At 48.1% G+C, this 15,898-nt stretch overlaps 1 long non-coding RNA gene across 1 annotated transcript; it reads right to left on the reverse strand.

Moving 5' to 3' along the window:
- Window positions 1-434: 434 nt before the first annotated feature.
- Window positions 435-15,696, reverse strand: LOC144738351 (uncharacterized). The gene is made up of 3 exons (XR_013589227.1): window positions 15,344-15,696; window positions 7,790-7,954; window positions 435-7,232 (listed from the first exon to the last, which is right to left on the reverse strand). It is a non-coding gene; the product is annotated as an uncharacterized LOC144738351 (long non-coding RNA).
- Window positions 15,697-15,898: the final 202 nt, after the last annotated feature.

Consider the following 15,898-nt stretch of genomic DNA (forward strand, 5'->3'; position numbering starts at 1 on the left):
ACCTCTGCCCCTCTGTTCCCCTTCTGCCACAGTAGTTGAAACAAATAGTTGAGTTTCTTAAACCCCCCTGCCTCTGTCCACCTAGCAGTAGAAATGGGTACGCCACAATCGAACAGCAAGGTGCGTGTGGAGGGTTTAGGTTTGGGTACTCCTTCCTCTTCTAAAACAACTGCCCAATGTGGAAGAGTAGACCAAAATATCGTCTAAAGGGGCTCTCTAGAACTCGGTCTTGTAGAAATTATTCCTGCTACCAGAGGTATGATAAAGCAATTGAAGAATTGTGGCACCACTCAAAAATCTATTTTTTTTACAGAGTATTCAAAGTATGCTGCTGCTCACGATATAGGCTGTTGCTTATGTACAGTGAGGAAAAAAGTATTTGATCCCCTGCTGATTTTGTACATTTGCCCACTGACAAATAAATAATCAGTCTATAATTTTAATGGTAGGTTTATTTGAACCGTGAGAGACAGAACAGCAACAAAAAAATCCAGAAAAACGCATGTCAAAAATGTTATAAATTGATTTGCATTTTAATGAGGGAATTAAGTATTTGACCCCCTCTCAATCAGAAAGATTTCTGGCTCCCAGGTGTCTTTTATACAGGTAACGAGCTGAGATTAGGAGCACACTCTTAAAGGGAGTGCTCCTAATCTCAGCTTAATACCTGTATAAAAGACACCTGTTCACAGAAGCAATCAATCAGATTCCAAACTCTCCACCATGGCCAAGACCAAAGAGCTCTCCAAGGATGTAAGGGACAAGATTGTAGACCTCAACAAGGCTGGAATGGGCTAAAAGACCATCGCCAAGCAGCTTGTGAGAAGGTGACAAAAGTTGGTGCGATTATTCGCAAATGGAAGAAACACAAACGAACTGTCAATCTCCCTCGGCCTGGGGCTTCATGCAAGATCTCACCTCGTGGAGTTGCAATGATCATGAGAACGGTGAGGAATCAGCCCAGAACTACACGGGAGGATCTTGTCAATGATTTCAAGGCAGCTGGGACCATAGTCACCAAAAAAACTGTTGGTAACACACTACGCCGTGAAGGACTGAAATCCTGCAGCGCCCGTAAAGTCCCCCTGCTCAAAAAGCACATATACATGCCCGTCTGAAGTTTGCCAATGAACATCTGAATGATTCAGAAGACAACTGGGTGAAAGTGTTGTGGTCAGATGAGACCAAAATGGAGCTCTTTGGCATCAACTCAACTCGCCGTGTTTGGAGGAAGAGGAATGCTGCCTATGACCCCAAGAACACCATCCCCACCGTCAAACATAGAGGTGGAAACATTATGCTTTGGGGGTGTTTTTATGCTAAGGGGACATGACAACTCCACCGCATCAAAGGGACGATGGACGGGGCCATGTACTGTCAAATCTTGGGTGAGAACCTCCTTTGCTCAGCCAGGGCATTGAAAATGGGTCGTGGATGGGTATTCCAGCATGACAATGACCCAAAACACACGGCCAAGGCAACAAAGGAGTGGCTCAAGATGAAGCACATTAAGGTCGTGGAGTGGCCTAGCCAGTCTCCAGACCTTAATCCCATAGAAAATATGTGGAGGGAGCTGAAGGTTCGAGTTGCCAAACGTCAGCCTCGAAACCTTAATGACTTGGAGAAGATCTGCAAAGAGGAATGGGACAAAATCCCTCCTGAGATGTGTGCAAACCTGGTGGCCAACTACAAGAAACGTCTGACCTCTGTGATTGCCAACAAGGGTTTTGCCACCAAGTACTAAGTCATGTTTTGCAGAGGGGTCAAATACTTATTTCCCTCATTAAAATGCAAATCAATTTATAACATTTTTGACATGCGTTTTTCTGGATTTTTTTGTTATACTGTCTCTCCATGTTCAAATAAACCTACCATTAAAATTATAGACTGATCATTTCTTTGTCAGTGGGCAAACGTACACAATCAGCAGGGGATCAAATACTTTTTTCCCTCACTGTACCATCACAAGACACCATTTCTCCAGAACATTCCACAATTTCACCTCCATATCACAACACCATCTCCAGACACCATCACTCCATCTCTCCACCATCACGTCCTGCCATATTCCACTTGTGCAAGCACTTCACGTTGCCATTTATTTTGCCAATGAAGACAGAATATCATGCAATCTCATGAATTCCGTCTGTGAGCTGATTGGAAGTTGCCATTCCAGTTGCCTACTATGGATGCTGCAGTAAAATGTCCAGATTATGGGCATCCAGATCTTTACAATCGAATATTGTGGAAATGTTTTGCCCGTAATGATTGTTGCCAACAATGGCCATGAACTCATCGCAGACTAACACAGCCTTCAGTACGTTTATGGAACTTGTGAGAATATATGATGTAACATGTATTTTTTATAACATTAGGTGGTGTATATTCACGTGTTCTAGCATGTTTGCACGAGTAAATGTTCATGTTTGCATTCGTACATAGATGTGCGAGTATGCATTTTTGTTCGTGTACGTGCCCGTCCATGTTTGCGTGCCTGGAAGTATGAATTTTGTCCTGCGTGTGCATGTCTGAACGGTCCTGTGCTTTTCTTCACGTGAACAGAGTAGCATTGGGGAGGTGAAGAACTTCAGCGGGGTGAAGCGTCTCCAGGAGAACAAGCATCTTGCGAAGGAGAAACGCACCATGGAAGAGGACCGCCTCATTGAGATGAAGCGCCTTGCCAGGGTGACGCGCATCCCAGAGAAATGCCTTCGAGACAATCTCCTCAAGAACCGCCTCATGGAGAAGCGCGTCATTGAGGAGAAGCGCTCCATGGAGAAGCGCTTCATGGAGGAGAAGCGGCTCCGTGAGGTGAAGTGTCTCGAGGAGAAGCATCTGGAGAAGCGTCTCTCCAGGGTGAAGTACCTCGCAGAAGTGAAGCGTCTCCAGGAGGAGAAGCACCTCAAGGAGAAGCGCTTTGCGGAGGAGCGCATCATGGAAGAGAAGCGCCCCATTGAAGTGAAGCGCCTCGCCAAGCTGAAGCACCTCGCGGAGCAGAAGTGCCTTAGAAACAAGATCCTCAATGACGTGAAACGCGTCATGGAAAAGCGCCTCCTTGAGGAAACGCACTTCATGGAGGAAAAGCACCTTCGCGACGTGAAGCGTCTCGAGGAGAAGCATCTGGAGGTGGAGAAGCGTCTCGCCATTGTGAAGTGTGTCGATGAGGAGAAGCGCCTCATAGAAGCTAAGCGGGTCAAGGAAGACAAGCGCCTCATGGAGGAGAAACGCCTCATAGAGGAGAAGCGGGTGGAGGAAGAGAAGTGCCTCAGAGGAGAAGTGTCTCAGAGGAGAGGCGGGTGGAGGAACACAATCGCCTCTTTGAGGTGAAGCGTCTCGTAGAGCTGAAGCATCTCGAGAAGAAGAAGCATCTTGAGTCGCCTTTGCAAGGTGAAGCTTGTCGAGGAGAAACGTCTCATGCAGGAGAAGCGCCTCATTGAGGTGAAACTTCAGGAGCACTTGATGGAGGAGAAGCGTCTAGTGGAGCAAAAGTGCCTCATGGAGGAAAAGCGCCTCGAGAAGGAGCAGCGCCTCGCCAAGATCGAGCAACACTGGCTCCAGACCGCTACCACCAGCAACACCACCACCACCTCTGCCAACACCGCCAGCGCCACCGTCACCGCCGCCACTCCTGTGCAGGGCCCGATTGCTCCGAGCTTTGGAGAAGAGGGCTCCCAAGAAGAGAAAACAAACTCTGGAGCCGCTGAGCAACGGTAAACCAGTCTGCGTGTGTCCAGTGTGTGTTCATTTTCATTTATTTATTATCATGCTTGTTTACGCAGGATGAGCCTCACTAAGTCTCAAGACTTTTTCCAGGAGGGTCCTGTCAAGTTTGCTCGCAGTTGGTAACAAAGTTGTTGCTGTTTGTGATCCAAATTGAGCGATTTGCATTGTGTGGGTTCAGTTACAGGGAGAAAGCTGCAGAATCCTCCCAGAACAGGGGGCACCACATTCCACACAGATAACGTGGCCCAACGTGGAAATCAAACCCAGGTCCCTTTTGCTGTGAGGCACAGGTGCTCCAGCCCTGCTGCACTCACATAATACACAGACACTGCAAACCCCACGTGTACATTGCGCTATACTGTGGACAGATTTACTTTCCATAATTGGTTTCTGAGTGAGACCAGATAACGATGCGGCCATATTTCACCATTTAACCCTCCATCCACCGTGATAATTTCGCACTCTCATGCCTGTTTCCAGGCCAGCTGACAAGTTGCCTTGTAATGCATATAGACAGCGACCACTTGGAGGGGTGTCCAATTTCAAATGCGTTGAGATGAGAGATGTGAGTGGCTCATCGCGCTCAATGCACTCCGAGATGCCTTCGACATCTAGGGAGGCGGCTCTGTCGACCTCAAACCACTGTCGGATATTTTATCGAGATCGTGGATGGGTTGAAGCAGCCAAAGGGTCGCACACTCATCGCTCACCACTTACAGTTCAGATCTTGCTTCCCGCCCTGGCTATTACTGCCACTGCATTAACCACAAAGATACACACCCATTCCATCACAGTGGACGTTCAGGATCTCCACCGATGTCATTTTAAATGCGTAGGCAATTATGTCCAAGGGATCAATTAGAATACACATTAAAAGAAAAATGTCACTACAAATGATTCAGCTAAATTGACACAGCAAGGCCACCCACTACTGTGAAACCACAACAGTCTGTGTGAGACACAGCTGAACCTATCTCAAGGATAGCATTGCCCCATTAGAATGACAGTGCCAATACTAAGCACACTCACTGGCCATGTTGTTACTGCTGTTTATATTAAGCTCGAATGAATCCGCCACACATTCCACCCACGGACGATGGAGAGATGGCGATGTCTGCCGTAGTAAGAATGTGGAACGGTGTCGTGTTTGTCTCTTCACAGATCTGAGCAAGTGCAGCCCTCCTCCTCACTCCTCCAGGCCTTTGAAGTGAAGTCAGAGATTGTGGAGGAGACGAAGGAAGACGTGAAGGAGATGAAGGAGGATGAAGTAGAGACGGAGGAGAAATCAGAGGAAGAGAAGGCAAAGGAGGACGAGATTGTGATGGTGACAATGGAGAGCACGGAGGGAGAGGATAAAGACAATACGGAGATGGAGAACAAGGAGACAACAAAGGATGAACAGATGGTCGTGGTGGAGGAGATGGAGACATCGGACAAAGCGGAAACAATGGTGGTGGAGGAGGAGGAAGAGAAGAGGGTGGAGGAGATGGTGGTGCAAGAGGGTGAGGAGGAGAAGATGAAGGAGGAAGAGATGGTGCTAGTGGAGGAGGAGATGGAGAAGACAGAGATGGCACAGGAAGAGAAGGTAGAGGAGAAGATGGCGGTGGAGGATGAAGAAGAGGGGATGGAGGAGGATGAGACAGAGGAGGAGAAGATGGAGGAGGTGCAGGTGGAGATGCACGAAAAGAAGAGGAAGCGAGGGGGCCTCGCTCGCATGGCGAGAGCGTTCACCTCACTCCTCCGCCACATGCTACTTTGTGGAGGCAGGTCCACCGCCCAGTAGGGGTGGTGGACGTGGATCGGTGCCAACCGTGACTGCTATCACCACACGACCCACAGTGCCACTGGGACCACAGCTGGGGAATGAAACTGAGCAGCAGATGCCAGCACTGCAGCGGAGAATGTCTGCTGCCAGGAGAACTCACATCACACACACATGGGGCTATTCCATTAGCATAGCCGGCCCCACACTGGGCCCCTTCCATGCTGGTTTTCATCCAGGCGGTCCTCATGCGATGACCTTGCAATGGTGTCCAGGACATGGAAGGGGCAGCTGCAGGGGTCTGGTGCAGACAATGAACAAAACCTGCACGTGCCAAGACTTAAGGTTAAGAATTAGGATCAATATTTTTGTTGCTGTTGTTACTATAAACTTTGTGAAATCAACCCATGAGGACACAACGTAACGTTGCATTGCTTGCGAGTGCTGCCTGGGTTGGTTAAATGTGCCTTGGCTCGTGTGTGCGGTGTCCCGGCTGTGTGTGGCGGGACAAGGATATAGATAGAGACGTTTTGGGAAATGGTTCTTCTTCAGAGCACATATTCAGGTGATTCGCCTTCTTCACGACAAATCCACCCATCATCTGCCCCACTGATCCACTGCTCCAATGCCCCACTGCCCCTTTGCTGCACTGCCTCATTGCTCCATTGCTCCTCTGCTCTATTGCCCCACGTCTCCACTGCGCTCTGCTTCACTGTCCTGCTCCACTGCCAATCTGCTCCACTGCCCCTCTGCTCCACCATCTGCCACAGCAGTTGAAACAAGTGTAAAAATGGGTGCGCCACAATCGAGCAGCAAGTTGCATTTGGTGGATTAAAGAGAAAGCAAATGCAGAACTGTGCCACTGCTCCACAATCCCAATTGCTTTGGAAAAATATTCAAAGAATACTGCTGCTCACTAAACAGGTTGTTGCTTATGTCTTTAACGTGGGGGGTGTTTAGAGGTGGCCCATGGACCTTGAGGTCATAGCACTGAATTGGCACCACGGAGTACCTGGGATTGAATCCAGGCAGTCACCTGTGATCAAAGCAGATTCTCAAGTCTAGCGAGTCAATGGTCTCAGCCCGGTCATCATTCACTGCACAACATCAACTATCACATGGCTGCAATGTGGTTCTCCATGTACTTAGGATAAATTCCAGCTGTAAGAAGTAACAATATTGTTGTGACCAACGTTGCCCTTAAATAAAGAACAGGTGGGAAAGTCCTGCCCTTTACGATGTGGACCAGACAGGACTTGAAGGGTACTCAGAAGTAGCTACGTGATATTAGTTTCAGTGTGCCATTCTCGAGCACAAGGCTTGCATCATCATCACCACCCATCAACATTGCCAGCCATCTAACACACACCCACACACTCACCATGATACTCACACACCCCGACCATCCTACTCTCACACACGTCATCAAAGTCACACACGCACCATTACTCACACACAAACCTACAAACTCACAACGAGAACAGCCGTAATTTGCCACGGCATGATGGTGATATCATCACAACAACCCAGGTGCCATGGGCTGACTGCTGTGCCAGGCTAGGTGCAGGAGGAGATCACGGGACAGAGCCAGGTGTCATGGGTTGACTGCTGTGCCAGGCTAGGTGCAGGAGGAGGTCATGGGACAGATACTGATGCTGTGGGTTGACTGCTGTGCGACAATCCCACTTGGGCGACAGCCAAGGCCAAAGGTCGGAGTGCAGCCAGTAAACTCCTGAACCTGCACCACCTAGAGAGAAGGGGACATGGAGACATGGGGAGAGAGAGGATGGAGACATGGGGAGAGAGAGGAGGGAGACACGGGAGAGAGAGAGGAGGGAGACACGGGGAGAGAAAGAGGAGGGAGACACGGGGAGAGAGAGAGGAGGGAGACACGGGGAGAGAGAGAAAAGGGAGACACGGGGAGAGAAAGAGGAGGGAGACACGGGGAGAGAGAGAGGAGGGAGACACGGGGAGAGAGAGAGGAGGGAGACACGGGGAGAGAGAGAGGAGGGAGACACGGGGAGAGAGAGGAGGGAGACACGGGGAGAGAGAGGATGGAGACACGGGGAGAGAGAGGAGTGAGACACGGGGAGAGAAGGGAGACACGGGGAGAGAGAGGATGGAGACACGGGGAGAGAAAGGATGGAGACACGGGGAGAGAGAGGATGGAGACACGGGGAGAGAGAGGAGTGAGACACGGGGAGAGAGAGTGAGACAAAGCAGGCACCTGTGGGCCAGGTGCCTCCTTTGTCTCCCCCCCACCACCGCCACTTCTGATGTGTCGACACCGCGCTTGGTGCTCACCTTCTCCTGGCTGAGTCGACGTAGAGGAGGCCCAGCCAGCGAGCCGCCACTTCAGAAGCTAGCGAGCCACCGACGGTGGCCGTGAGATGGAATCAAAATCAGCCTCTCGCCACCCACAATGCACAGTGCCGCCTCCACTCGCCCCGGCCTCAACGGAAGTAGCAGCTGGGGGGGGTGAGGGGGGACATGGGGGGTGGCGCAGGGGGAGTTATGGGTTGAGGGGTTATTCATAATAAAGGTTAATTTGGGTTAGTCTCCAACACACCGATGTGCTAAAGTATAAACTAAGTGGCACTTTTTGTTCACGTGACAAACTTTATTAATTGGCTGTGTTGGGTGGCGACGGGTTTTAAGACACATTTATATTCACACGATCTTACCGCAAAAAAAACCTTTATTATGGGATTGGAGAAAATTAGGGGTTCAAAGGGTAAGGGGGTTGGATTTAGAGGCATAGGGGTTTAGAGGGTGAGGGGTTTAGAGGGTGAGCGGTTTAAGGGTTAAGGGGATTAAAAAGTTAGGGTGTTAGGGTGAAGGGGTTTAGAAGGTTATAGTTTTCGGAGTATAGCGGTTTAGAGGGTTAGGGGTATAGAGGCTTAGGTGTTTATAGGGTTAGGGTTTTAGGAATCTATGGGTCTGTGATTAACACTGAACCCTATGGGAGACACAGTGATTAACACTGAACCCTATGGGAGCCCCAGTAATTAACACTCAACCCGATGGGAGACCCAGTGATTAACAACGAAATCACGACGTTTCGGAGGCAACACAAGCTTCCGTCTTCAGGTGGCACCGTCACAGCAAAATTACTGCTGTGACGGTGCCACCTGAAGATGGAAGCTTGTGTTGCCTCCGAAACGTCGTGATTTAATTTATTTTTATTTTATTTAGTAACCTACGTGACTTTACCGAAAAAACCAAAGAGTATGGACCCTTGCAGTCACGAAAACTTCAAATCTAGAATTAACAACGAACCCTAAGGGAGCCCCAGTGATTAACACTGAACCCTATGGGAGCCCCAGTAATTAACACTGAACCCTATGGGAGCCCCAGTGATTAACACAGAACTCTATGGGAGACCCAGTGTTTAACACTAAACCCTATGGGAGACCCAGTGATTAACACAGAACTCTATGGGAGCCCCAGTGATTAACACTGAACCCTATGGGAGCCCCAGTGATTACAGTGAACCCTATGGGAGACCCAATGATTAACTTTAACCCCAAGGGAGCCCCAGTGATTAACACTGAACCCTATGGGAGACCAAGTGATTAACATACTCTTAGTTGTGCGCCTGTTGGATATATGCCCCCCTTTTTAATTTTAAAAATTAATTTTTTTAAAGAATTATTCTGCCAACATAGATAATATCGTTTTTTAATATACACGGGGCAACGTGAGAACGGACACGCCCTCACACTCCCACAGAGGCCCCCACACACTAACACAGATGTGCGCACACCTCATTTCAAAGGAAAGAGGGCATGAAAGAAGGGTAATCAAGATCATAAAAACTCCCCGAATTTCACACAAGAGGAACAAGGGAGGGGGGAATGGTAGCCGGGGGGTTCTGGAAGAAACATCCGTTCGTAAAGACAAAAAACCCTTTTATAAGTACAAAACCAGGCCACGAAATATATAATTATATTCTTAACAAAGGAACAACATTAACAAAAAAACACAAACGGGTTTTGAACCATGTTAGACAAACTAGTACAACTTAGCCATGAAGTAAGCAAACAGTATCCATCCTCACTACAATTGAAAATCAGACTACAGTCTGCACCAGAATCGCGACCCATCATTGTTAATTAAATACTGACATTATTTACCTTTATAGAATTTCTACACGGCCGGGCCGAAGCATCGAAGAACAATTATGGCATATATTTCGCTCCAAAACAAAATTCTTAGCCGGGATAGCAGATTAAATAATCACAAGAAGTCAAATAATAAGTACGGAATTAAAGTGAATATCCTAGGAGCTAACGGTGAATAAGGCTCTCAAAATTACCCAAACACAACAACCCCCTGAAAACAACAGCAGCAACACGACCGTCTTTGTCTTTCCGAGAGGATCTCCACACGCAGGCACAAAGCCGGGAAATGACACCAATAAAACTCCCGGGCAATGGCTCAAAGGAAATTAACACGCTCTCAGAAATAAATAAATAAGCGCATGCGCCGGGCGCTTCCACCGTGGAAACAACCGTCTTTGTCTTCCCACAACACGGACAGCAAAAATTGCACACGCAAGGAATAACATCTCCATGAGAGATCGGGTCACGATGAAACATCGGGAACACGGTTTCGGCTTAACTGGGGTATAATGGAATAAGTCGCATTTCAACTTCCAAACCAAAACAACTTAAGCTGTGTGAGACAAAAGATATGATCCCCGAGCGAGGGCGGAAATAATTAAGCTCGCTTAACGCGTAGGTTGTCGCGACAAATATTATTCAGTAACAAAAACATGGATTCGAATATCTCTTTTATATATATATATATATAACTCGACGCGAATCATCGGTCTGGCTAATGTATAACTTCGTTGGCGCCGTCACGAGCCCCCCCCCCTTCCAGAACGACAACAGCTGTGTCTTCAAAGCTAATAAACACACGGACGGACACACACAGGAAGGTTTTATGACAGACTTTGAACAACTCGGGAAACGGAGGGCATTTTCTCAATATAAGCCGGGGAAAAATCCATTCAACTCACTTCGTCAGGGGCCTGGCCCCCCACCACACATCGCCAGGGCTTCGACTCCACCACAGATCGTCAAGAAGCTTTCGTCATCCAGCATGACGAGAATCGCGAGGTAGCGACGTGCTGCTACAAGCCGAGGTCTGCACCACCTAAGAAGAATTACTACACTGAGCCGCCGAGCTGCGAGTGAAACGGACGGAGATTCTAGCTATCACTCTCGAGCCAACAACTTCAACCCAACGTCAATACCAGCAACGAGCGAAAGCATCGTTCATCGCCAGAGCGACAACCAACGAGAACCGACTCGTCATCCAGCAGTGGAGGGAGAAAGAGCGCGCCACCGCGCCGTCAGCTACGAGAGCGCGCCACCGCGCCGTCAGCTACGAGAGCGCGCCACCGCGCCGTCAGCTACGAGAGCGCGCCACCGCGCCGTCAGCTACGAGAGCGCGCCACCGCGCCGTCAGCTACGAGAGCGCGCCACCGCGCCGTCAGCTACGAGAGCGCGCCACCGCGCCGTCAGCTACGAGAGCGCGCCACCGCGCCGTCAGCTACGAGAGCGCGCCACCGCGCCGTCAGCTACGAGAGCGCGCCACCGCGCCGTCAGCTACGAGAGCGCGCCACCGCGCCGTCAGCTACGAGAGCGCGCCACCGCGCCGTCAGCTACGAGAGCGCGCCACCGCGCCGTCAGCTACGAGAGCGCGCCACCGCGCCGTCAGCTACCGAGAGCACGACACCGCGCCGTCAGCTACCGAGGGCCGCCAAGCGCCGCCAAGCGCCGCCGCTCACCTCATCGCGGAGAAAGTGTCAGCTGCAACTCGCACAGACGGCAGAGAGGTTGTATCGCTCCCCACATACAGACTCGAGGAAACACAGAGAAAATCTTGTCAAACCAGTTTCCTTTGTCATAGAGCCTCGCCGAAGAATTAATTAAAACAGAGCCAGATTAGCTCTCCCGCAACACGCCCTCACCCACCATTGACTCCAACATTCCGTTAAAAGAATATTATACTTACCGATGAATCTATTGACATATACTTTCGCCTCGGGGATACAATAAGTGCTTTTATTACCGCAAAACGAAATGTGTCATGCTTGTTTTCAAACTCGGCCAGTCGCCGATTGTGATCGATACAAAAACGAACTAATGAGATGCCTGGTGGAGAGGTAGAGGTTATGATTGCATAATAAATTTTGGTCATTCAGTTCGTTAAATGCACAATATCGAAAATGCATAAGAGTTTTGAGTTATTCAATTTAGTAAATGCATAAGTGTTTATTCATTCATTTTAGTCAATGCTTAATCTCGTAATTGCATAAGAATTTTTGTTATCCATATTAGTCGAATGCACAATATCGAAAATGCCTAAGAGTTTGGAGTTATTCAATTTAGTAAATGCATAAGTGTTTATTCATTCATTTTAGTCAATGCTTAATCTCGTAATTGCATAAGAATTTTAGTTATCCATACTAATCGAATGCTTGATATCGCAAATGCATAAGTGTTTGGTTATTCATGAATTATTGACGCATGTTTGACCTGCATGATAGAATGTCACATGCTTGTTAGAATAAAATTGCTTAACACCAACTGTTCGAGTGATTCTTTCCAAGTCCATGTAAAACTATCACATGTTTGATAACTGTATCCTGTGATGAGATATGAAAATGGAGACCTAAATATCATAACACACGCTAGGATAATCGGTAAACGTTTAATCATTGATCATCGTGTTATCCTGATTGACATAACTCTGGATAAACGAAGCTGAGCCTAATTACCACAACTGCTCACATTAACATCATCGCAAGCATCCGCATAACTTACTACGATTATCTCCGCGATTATCATAATTTATGCATACAATTACTCACACCATCATAATTTATGCATATCATTACACGCATTATCATAAATTATGCATATAATTACTCACACCATCATAATTTATGCATGTTAATACACACATTAACATAATTAATGCGATTTGCGCATTTTTCGGAAAATTATTAATTTTTATTATTTTCATCAAAATTTCATAACTCCGACACATACAACAGCCTTTTGGCGTCATCTGGTCCAACCCATGTGAGACTAGGCTCTAAGGAAAGCTGTCTCGGGTGTGGACCAATCAACTTCAAGGAAAGTGCACATTATCAGAGTTATGTCTTTTGTTTGTATTTATGACTGCAGGTATTGCGGTCTATGCAAACATGACTCCTTGTAAAAAGGTGTCAGTTTTGTTGCCAGATAGAAGGGTAAAAAACCAATTATCATATTTTTACTGGCAAATGAGGTTCCCATAGTATACTCTGAGTACTTTCGGTAAAGTCACGTAGGTAAAAATTTTAATTTCATTTTTTACCTAAGTGACTTTACCGAAAGAACTAAGAGTATGAATCCTTGCAGTCATGAAAGCTTCAAATCTATAAGTGATTAACACTCAACCCCATGGGAGCCCCAGTGATTAACACTCAACCCTATGGGAGACCCAGTGATTAACACTCAACCCTATGGGAGACCCAGTGAATAACACTCAACTCTATGGGAGACCAAGTGAATAACACTCAACCCTATGGGAGACCAAGTGATTAACACTCAACCCCATGGGAGCCCCAGTGATTAACACTGAACCCTATGGAAGTCCCAGTTATTAACATTAACTCTAAGGGAGCCCCAATGATTAACACAGAACTCTATGGAAGCCCCAGTGATTAACACTGAACACTATGGGAGACCCAGTGATTAACACTCAACCCTATGGGAGCCCCAGTGATTACACCGAACCCTATGGGTGGCCCAGTGATTAACACTGAACCCTATGGGAGCCCCATGTATTAACATTGAACCCTATGGGTGCCCCAGTGATTAACACTGAACCCGATGGGAGCCCAAGTGAGTCACACTGAACTCTATGGGAGACCCATTGAATAACACTCAACCCTATGGGAGACCCAGTGAGCAACACAGAACCCTATGGGAGTCCCAATGATTAACACTGAACTCTAAAACCACCCACTCCCGAGTGTAAGTGGGTGAGTGTGTGGGTGAGTAGGTGAATGAGTTTCTGATCGAGTGGCTGAGAAAGTGGGCGAGTAGGTGATTTATTCAATGAGTGGATGAGTGGGTGAATGAGTGGTGAGTAGCTGAGTGAGTTTCTGAGTGGGTTAGTGGGTGAGTGAGTGGAGGATGAGTGAGCGAGTGAGTCTCCGAGTGAATGGGTGAGTGATTGAATTAGATAATGATTGACCGAGTTGCTCAATGAGAGTGACTGAAGGAATGAGTGGGGAAACGAGTGAATTGGTGAGGGAGTGGGTGAGTAAGAAAGTGAGCGAGATAGTAGATGAGGGAGTTTTTGAGCGAGTGGGTCAGTGGTTGTAGGAGTTTCTAAGTGAGTGGATGAGTGATTTTCTGAGTGCATGAGTGAGCGAGTTAGTGAGTAAACGTGGCCGATTAAGTAAATGAGTAGATAGGTTAGTGAGTGAGTGCGGATGAGTAAAGGAGTTTTTGAGTAGGTGGTTTGGTGGTTGACTGAGTTTCTGAATAGGTTAGTGGGTGAATGAGCTTCTTCGTGTGTCTGTGAGCGAGTGAGTCTGAGAGTGAATGGTTGAGTGAATGGGTGAATGAATGGGTGAGTGAGTCAGTGGGTGAATGCTTGGGTGAGTGAGTTTCTGAGTCAGTCTGTGAGTGAGTGGATGAGTGAGTGGGTGAGCGAGTGGGTGAGTAAATGGGTGAGTGAGTGGAGGAGTGACATTCTGAGTTGGTGGTTGAGGAAGTGGGTTCTTAAGTGAGTGGAATAGTGGATGAGTGAGTGGGTGAGTGAGTGGGTGGGTGATTTAGTATATGAGTGATTGATCGATTGTTTGGGCGAGTGAGTAGGTGAGTGAGTTTCTGAATGAGTGGCTAATAGATTGGGCGAGGTGAGTGAGTGGGTGAGAGAGAGTCTCCAAGTGAGTGCGTGAGTGAGTGGGTTGTTGAATGAGTGAGTGGTTGAGTGAGTGGATGAGTGAATGGATGAAATTATTGAGTGGATGAGTTAATGGATGCGAGTGAGTCGGTGGGTGGATGAATGAGTTTCGGAGTGAGTGGATGAGTGAGCGACTGAGTCTGTGAGTGAGTGAGTTGGTCAGTGAGTGGCTGAGCGAGTGGATGAGTAAGTAGGTCAGTGAGTGGGTGCGGATAAGTGAGGTAGTTTTAAAGTAAGTGGGTCGGTGGTGGAGTTAGTTTCTGAATAAGTTTGTGAGTGAGAGCTTCCTAGTGAGTCTGTAAGTGATTGAGTCTGAGCGAGTGAGTCTATGAGCGAGTCTATCAGAGAGGGAGTCTGTGAGCGAATAAGTAAGTGGGTGAATCTGTGCGCGCATGGGTAAGTGGGCGAGTGAGTGCACGAGTGAGTGGGTGAATTATTTTGTGAGTCAGTTTCTGAGCGTGTGAGTGGGTGAGTTTGAGTGATTCTGTGAGTGGATGCACGAGTGGGTGAGCAAGTGGGTGGGTAAATGGGTGAGCGAGTTCTTGAGTGAGTTTCTGAGTGAGCGGCTGAGTGAGTAGGTGAGGGATTGGGTGAGCGAGTAAGCCTGTGAGTCGTTGAGTGGGTGGGTGCACGAATGGATGAGTCTGTGTGAGTCTATGTGTCTTTGTGTAAGTATATTGTCCGTGTTTCGACGGGTCTTTGTTTGAGTTAATTGGTTTCTGTGTGAGTCAATGGGTCTATGCGAGTCTATGGATCTATGTGCGAGTCTTTGGATCTCTGTGTGGTGCACATAGCCTGGCATGTGAGTGGGGGGTACCGTACCCCTGTGCGTATGTGAGGCGGGGGCACCGTAACCCCGTGTGTATGTGGGTGGGGTACCGTAACCCTGTGTGAGGGGATCTTCCCCCCGCCCGGGGCAGAGGGAGGATCATGAAGGTGGACCCGAAAGCGCTCGGCTTGGGAGACAACCATCCTCCTCCTGCTTCTTCTTGTTGTGCTGGGGAGGAGGGGGTGTGGAAAGGGAGGGAGGAGGAAAAGAGGAAACTAAACTATTTCAATTTTTCCAGGTAATGCCCACCGAGCTACACAGCTCTTCTTCAGAAGGGAAAATGCCACAAATGATAGGTCAACAAAGTGGCCTATCATCACGTCGACATTTATAGAAACCAAACACTCTGAACGCGACCACTGGGAGTGAGGGAGACACGCAAACTCGAAATATATAGCAGATGTGAGGGTAGGGATCAAACCCACGACCTCCTATATAACAGGCGAGGTAGTTACGGGAGAAAGGAGAGAGATAGAGAGGCAGGGAAGGTGAGGGAGGGAGAGTGGGGGGAGACAGGGAGAGGGAGGAAGAGTGGGCAAAGGGAGGGGGGGGAAATAAGTCAAGCTCACAGTATTGCTTGCACTCACCATGATACAATCACCATC

This window comes from Lampetra planeri, chromosome 82 (assembly GCF_965212315.1).
Source record: "Lampetra planeri chromosome 82, kcLamPlan1.2.h2, whole genome shotgun sequence".
NCBI classification, from domain to species: domain Eukaryota; kingdom Metazoa; phylum Chordata; class Hyperoartia; order Petromyzontiformes; family Petromyzontidae; genus Lampetra; species Lampetra planeri.